At 47.7% G+C, this 7500-nt stretch overlaps 1 protein-coding gene across 13 annotated transcripts in view; it reads left to right on the top strand.

Moving 5' to 3' along the window:
• The window catches only part of LOC122242614 (uncharacterized), a 448283-nt gene that overhangs the window by 392139 nt on the left and 48644 nt on the right, over window positions 1-7500 (top strand). For 2 of the 13 annotated variants that reach the window (XM_086537787.1, XM_086537786.1), the window contains exon 1: window positions 1239-1481. The exons of the other annotated variants lie outside the window; for them this stretch is intronic. The gene's annotated coding sequence lies outside the window, so the exon portion shown is untranslated. Of the gene's footprint in view, window positions 1-1238; window positions 1482-7500 lie in introns of those variants that run through there. 13 annotated transcript variants of the gene reach the window in all.

Below are 7500 nucleotides of genomic sequence, written 5' to 3'. Positions count from 1 at the left end.
GAGAGAGAGAGAGAGAGAGAGAGAGAGAAAGAAAGAGGAGCGGGGGGGGAGCAGGAGGGAGAGGCGGCGGAGGCGGAGGAGAGGGAGAATATGGGGAGGAGGAGGAGGAGGAGGAGGCCGAGCCGACTGGCCGGACAACTTCTCATGCCACACAATATATCCTTGGCTCGGTCATGGTGTGCGTGTATCTTGGTCTTAAATGCTGTTGCACGCTTCCCATGCAAGAAGACTCGAGGGACTATGTGGTTGGGAGACTGAGGTGGCAAGGGAAATTATTTTTAGATGTATGGAGTGTGATGGCGTGATGCTGGGCACGAGGGAGCGTTGTGGGCAGCCCGAGTGTGTCTCTCACTGGCCGGGCATCCTCGGGGCATGGCCTGCGTCCCCATCCTCTCCGCCGGCCGCGGCCTCGGCTTCATCTTTGCCCGCGCCTCCCCCTCCCCCTCCCCCTCATTGCCCCTCAGACCCGGCCTAATCTTCGTGTCACACCTGATCTCGAGGGCTATGCGAGCCGTTTATTGCCCTCGTGCTTCGAATGCTTGGATGCACGTCAAGGCCTCTGTGCATGTGGACCTACCTGTGTGCTTGTGGGGATCACGGGGCTTCGAAGAGGCTGCGGACACAGCTGTGTATGGGGTCTGGGAGGGGGAGGGGGAGGCCGGCCAGGGCAGAGAGGGAAGGGGAGGAGGGGACTGACGGAATTGCACACTGTTTTCCGAGAGTTTGAAATTCTTTGTTTCTTTTATAAGAAATATTTAGTGATATTATCCGTCCAAACATGAATAATATCAAGGCTATACTAAGAATATCGTAAGAAGGGAGGCGGGAGAGTAAGCAACTAATAGATATTTGTAATTAAAAGTATAGCATTTCTGTGTGAGTCTTGAGGCTCGTAGTGATAGCGCTTTTAACTTTAATGTGTATAATAGTTTAGTTTGTTTATAAGTGTTAGTGAGGAAGATCAGGTCGGGAACAAGTGGTTACTCACTTCGAACCCCCTTTCCTGACCATCAGAAGGAAAGTATACATTGCCTTTCATATTTTTCATTCTTGCTTCCACACATTGCACTGTATAAGAATCGTAAATTATAGATGTTATCAGTAACGAACAAAACACCGAATCTTTGAAGAATCGTAGACTAAAATGCGGAATGTGAAAAAAAATCTGATTTATCGAAGAAAAAGCCAAAAAATGCTAAGTGGCAATGAGTCGGGTCTGCGCGGCGAAGTGAGTGTCCGCCTCAGAATGACTTGGACCAGTGCACGGGGAGGGTGTGTGCGAGTGCTCTGCGACGCACTTCTGTAAAAAACGCCTACGATACTGTGCGTTTTAACTCTCTTTTGTGTGTTTTCCGCCGAGGCTGAGCCATACGTTGCCAGTGTAGTGACTGTGACGCGCGTAGAAGTGTACGTGAAGATTTGGTGGACGGAAAAGAAATGGAACTTTAAGAGTTTTTAAGAGTGTCTGGAGGTGGACTCAGGTGAGTACCGCCTTAGGCCATTTGTGTCGGAGTAGTGTACGGGCGGGCCTTTTGGAGACCTGTGTCACTGACGTGGGGATTATTATGCTCATGTTACTGCTGGTTGGCAATTTGAACTCGTAAGGGACAATCGCGAACATTACACTGCAAAAGTATTGTTTATATCGAATGATTAGCGGAAACTACATTTCCAACAGACAGGAAAGACCTGACATTTGATACAGACTTGAGATAACACAAGGATCAAAAGATGCTGATGATAGGCCTAGTGGTGGGATAGGCTTAGAAAATTCCCCGGGTTCCCTCCCACAGTCCAACCCTGACCCCCTCCGTCCCTTCGGAGTGTGTTCGGGTCCGCATGTATGTGTCGCCCTGTGTAAACAGAGCTTTGCAGCTTTCGAGTGATTTCGAGGGGGTTCTCCGGATCCGCGGGTACAAGTTAAGGGCGATTAAGGGCAGTAATTTACGGACGGTGTAACAGAGTTAGTAAATATTTGTCCCGGCTCAGGTAGCTTACTTTGGTGTCGCATCTCTGCAAATTCGCGGTCTGTAACTGACCTTTCACATACATACACACACACGCACGCACATACGTACGCACGCACGCGGATGCCAAGGTGAGGAAGCTATAAACCAATTTAGCTGATACTGATCTCCCGCATACCTACCTATGTCACACCACCTAGGGCTATGGTAGAAATCCCCGCCTGTAAAATCGCGGCCATGCTTTTCTTTGGTGATGGCGCTTCCTGTGCTTGTGGGAGATGTGCTTGCTGTGACTGGGACTTGTGTCGCGCTCATTCATTTCACTCCAGTGTGATTACTGGACCGGGATTTGGGAGGCGCGGGGAGTATCCCAGATCTGCTAGAGTGATTTGTGTGTGTTTATCTTCCCCTTGAGGTCGTTTACTTTTAATTAGTCGGTGTTCGTTAGGGCTTTTGTCACTGTTTACCCATCGGTTGCACGTTGCACGTTTTACTGTTTTTTTATTGCTTCCTAAATTCGTGGTATTGAGATTTGCCTTCTCAAGGACGCATCAACTATCTCAGAAACAAACCTGTCATGTAGTGGCTACATGCTCACGCTCATCTCCCTCTCTCCTCCTCCTCCTCCTCCTCCTCTTCTTCTTCCTCCTCCTCCTCCTCCTCCTCTTCTTCCTCCTCCTCCTCCTCCTCTTCCTCCTCCTCCCCCTCCCCCTCCTCCTCCTCCTCTCTCTCTCTCTCTCTCTCTCTCTCTCTCTCTCTCTCTCTCCTCCTCCCTCTCTCTCCTCCTCTCTCCCCTCTCTCTCTCTCCTCCTCTCTCTCCTCTCTCTCTCTCTCTCTCTGCCCGCTCTCTTACTCTCTCTCTCCTCTCTCTCTCTCTCTCTCTCTCCTCTCTCTCTCTCTCTCTCTCTCTCTCTCTCTCTCTCTCTCTCTCTCTCTCTCTCTCTCTCCCTCCCCCTCTCTCTCTCTCCCCCCTCTCCCTCTCCCCCCTCTCCCTCCCTCCCTCCCTCTCCCTATATTTTTCTTGCTCCCTCGTAAAGTGTCGAGTAGAATCTCCAGTGCTTCGCATTCGAAAATACACCGGCGATGGAAACACGAGTCGTGTTGTTTACGTCCGGAAGCGGAGCGGAATAAGCCTAGGTAAACAGAAGTCTTGGTGGGCGGCCTCGGAGGGAGCGGAATGTTTGGAGAATTGCTTGCCCGTGTTGGCAGGGCCGAGTATTGGCGGAGGTTGTGTGCTGACTCCCGAGGCCGCCCCGTGCCCAATCCCTGAGGTCACTCAGCGCCTGCGAGGGTCTCTGAGTGGGACTCTTGGTAGGTCTCTCTCTCGGCCTTCTCTTTTTTCTCTCTTTTCTTTCACGCTTCTCTCATTATCGCTTCTCCTTTTCTTATCTCTTATCTTTCTCCTCTGCCTCTCTCTCCTCTTTCTCCTCTCTTATCTCTTTCCTCTTTCTCCTCTCTTCTCTCTCTTCTCTTTCTCCTCTCTTCTCTCTCTTCTCTTTCTCCTCTCTTCTCTCTCTCCTCTTTCTCCTCTCTTCTCTCTTTCCTTTCTCCCCCCCCCCTCTCTCTCTCTCTCTCTCTCTCTTTCACTCACTCACTCACTCACTCACTCACTCACTCACTCACTCACTCACTCACTCACTCACTCACTCACTCACTCACTCACTCACTCACTCACTCACTCACTCTTTCTTTCTTTCTTTCTTTCTTTCTTTCTTTCTCTCTTTCTCTCTCATTCTCTCTCTTTCTCTTTTTCCCACCTCCCTCCTTATTATAGTTTCATATATATCTTGCTGATACATAATATGTAGGTAAATGGTCTTGTTCGGTGCTAGGTGGGAGGAGTACGTTGTGGCACATCTGTGAGGCACAAGTGTCGAGTTAGTCATACAGGCACCTGAAGTGGCCTCCCTTACTCTGACCTCTGTTCTTTTGTGATCATTTTAGCTAACCGATGCACAGTGCTTATCACCTTATCTTTCATCACTGACATACACAAATTTTCACTAGAATAAACTGTGCCATATTGCTTGTCTCCAGAAAATGTCACGTTGCCATAGTTTCCCCCAGCGCCGCCTCCCTCGGTTGAGGAGTCTCTTGGGGGATATATATTTTGGCACTCTTTATTTGTCAGTATTTGATGATTTTGTTCCAGTCATGCAATTTGTACGTCATGGAACAGTCTCTTGCTTATCCGTAGGTTTTAATGATTGACCGAATGCTTCTGCAACGAAAAATGTAGTCGATACAGTGAATTTCAATTTATTTTTTATGGAATGACAACTGCAACGCCATCAGATTATATATTTGTAATCCGCACTAAGTTTATAATGACGTAAAGATGGCGGCCATCAAGCATAAACGTGCTTAATCTGTGCATTTGCATTTTAGTGTCAATATACTGCCCCCTCCCTCTGCGCGCTCCTTTCAAGCGGACACATCACCGGGTTGTCCGTACCGCTTCCACACGCCGGCAGAACGGTCAGCAAACGCGGCCAAAACAAACATTTTTTTAGCGGCGAATAAGAGGTGGAAGGCCGCGATCTCGGTGGACTGGTTGGATTAGCTGTGCAGTGCGATTGTTGTGTGAAGGAAATGGATTTCTAGTGTCCGTACGGAAGTGGTTGTAGTTTGCGCCGATGAGAAGTTGCTAGAAGAAGTTATTGTGATATGTCTTTAGAATGTCAAATCGTTCTGGACTGTATGACCGAAGGACTTTGCTCTGCATTAGCCATATGTGTAAATGGTGACCTTCATAAAGATCAATTATTTCTTATTTAAGCCTTGTTGTCAGTTTACAAAATATACTTATAAACCGTCTCTATAACAACATTGGGTGTGCCCTTTATGATAAAGCTGGGAATTGATGTGCAACTAGATATCGACAAATCACTTAATCGATGGAGTAACCTTAAACCTGGGAAACACGGTGCATCGCACTTCCTGGCCGAGTGGTCGTTCATTGTGAGCCTAGGCATAAAGAAGACGGTTAATGGGATAAAGATTTCCTCCCAGAATGCTAGCAGCCGTTGAATAAGGCAAGAAGGGAAAGAAGGTGAAGGAGGAGGAGGAGGGGGGAGGGATATCTCCTTTCCCTCTCCGTCCGTCCCCTTTTCCCGCCGCCGGCACCGTCTCGAGATCCAATTGATGGCTGGAAGAAAGAGAGAAAAAACAGTATAAAGGCCTCGCGCCGCGCGATGAATGAGCGCTTCTTCCCCAAGCCAGCCGGAATGGTAACGGTCGATCCCGCGATCACAAATGATATCGAGGCTTTGTGAACTTTTTACGTCTCCACGGAATTTCCTTGGCAGAAAATACCTGTTACCGGACCTAACCGAATGATTGCTCCCCCCCACCCAGTCTCTCTTTGATTGGCTCTTTAAACGCCAGTCACCGCCGCCCATTTTCGGTTGATTGGTTTTCTGGTGCAGTGACGTCTTCCCATTTTACGCTCCATTCTCCCGACTCTCATTTTCCTTGGATTTATTTTTATTCTTGTGTGAGTAGATCAGTCCGGATTCGGGCATCAAGGTTATTCTTACCTCTTTGTTCGCCTTTAGGCCCCGCCGGCTCTGGATGGAGGCGGTTGTGATATCGTGACAGGGAGGGCCTCGTTTCGCAGGATGCGAGGCAGCGGGGCCATTGCTGATTACTTCGGTAACTTGCGTATTAACAATAGCAGAAGCTGTGTATGGAACGATCGAAATGGACCTTAAAGAGTCAGTTGGAAGGAGGAAACCTCGTTCTTGGTTCTTCTGTACGGTGTTTCTCGGAGCATGATCTGAGCGTGAGTGCCCCTGCAGCGACCCCCTCAGAGCGTGTTCCGGTCCCCTCCCTTGTATCGAAGCCCATACTTTATTTGGTTCTTCCAACCCTTCCCCGAGACCGCAGTGGGTGTCCGGCGCTCTCTTGTCATGGGAACAACACCTCATTTCCTTTATTTAGGTGTTTCTTTCGTCATTTCACAGTCGCAGAACTATTATTTGCCCCTTCATTATGTTGTGAGTTGAACTTCCCTTTTTCTCCATATATATATTTCCACATTTTAGATTTAGATTATTAGATAATTTGTCCCAATATCTGATGTGCCATGGTAGAGGGTCTTTTTTCCTTATTATGCGTTTGTCTCGCTTTAGACTGTGGAGCGTCGTCCTCCTTCAAGCATTATCGCTGTCACCAACGTCTTCGACGGGTTTTTGGTGGGGTGCAAAAACTCCGTGAAGTTTCCTGGAGCATCCCTAGGCAGTTGGTATCCATTGTGCGCCTCCCCTTGGGAGATCAGGTTACCCTGGGGACCCGGGTAGTTGACGGAGCTCTATCTATTAGCAGGAAGCACGTGATATCGAGACACGAGACTACTTCCTTGTATGGGAATGGCAGGGGGTTGCTCCGTGCTTTTTTATATGCGTCCACCGTCTGTGATCTGGTTTGAATCTGCATGCGCGATTCCATCCCCTCTCATTGAGTATTTGTATTCGAAGATGAAGAGAGGTCTCGTAAGAGTGGTATGATTTCAGAAGGTATGGATAGCTTTGTAGGAGCTTATCCATAACTAACAACTGATAACACAAAACTTGGTATGCTGTGTGCTAGTTGTGTACGACGTTAGATTCCGGAATATCAAAGGAAATTTATGTAAGATCATAGCTGGAGTAAACGTCAACTCGTATGAGTCATGTATACTACGTTTTGACAGTTTAGATGACGAAGAATAGCTAATCAGAGCCAGACCAGGCCGATGTGCTTATCGAAAGACGATAGCGTGAGACAAAATTTGTTATCTCTAGTACCGAGATATTGGTAGATGTTACTGATGATAATACCGCGTGTAGGATGTGGTGGAAGTTGACGTAAGCTCATCCGGGTTCTTGGTTTCTAGTCGGTGATCGACGACACGATAAAGTGAACAAAAACTGTAAACAATGATTTCGGCGAGTAAATATACTTTCCATATGCTTACTAATTTGCTTCTGTTGATTTATCTTCGTGTAAAAAAGTCTCATTTTCGAGGCAGTGCAGCAACGGAATATAATTTCCTTCTTGGCGAGGACTTAAAAGATAACTATAAAGATAGTTTTCATTAAGGTATTTCATACCATTTTACATCAGGGTGTTTGGTGGGAGAAACATCAAGGAGATATCGTTTTCCCTTCTCTCTTTACCTCTCCATCAGTCTTTGCCTATGTCCCCCGGGGCAACAGTGTTTAATTAACGCCCATTCAGTGCTTTTCCCTTTCGTGCGAACCGCCTACCCCTAACCCTCTCTGACCTCGGGCTCTCGCAGTCACTACCGCGCTGGACCTTCTCATCCGAATACAAGGACAGAATCGAATTTTATGTTAACCATGTCCTGGGTAGCAGTAGTAGAGGCAAACGTAGAAGTAGAAGTGCTTCTATCATATAACTGCTCTTCCTGTAACGTCCCGTGAGTCAGAACTACCGTTAAAATCTTACCAATCAGCAATTTGGGGTGAAAGTCGAGTATGTTAATTCATACATGTTAAGGATGCTCAGCTGAAGACGATACACTGAGAGC

This window comes from Penaeus japonicus, unplaced genomic scaffold (assembly GCF_977035675.1).
Source record: "Penaeus japonicus unplaced genomic scaffold, GWHDUDI00000001_assembly GWHDUDI00000006, whole genome shotgun sequence".
Lineage (NCBI taxonomy): Eukaryota > Metazoa > Arthropoda > Malacostraca > Decapoda > Penaeidae > Penaeus > Penaeus japonicus.
This window is presented reverse-complemented; position numbering and strand designations above follow the sequence as displayed.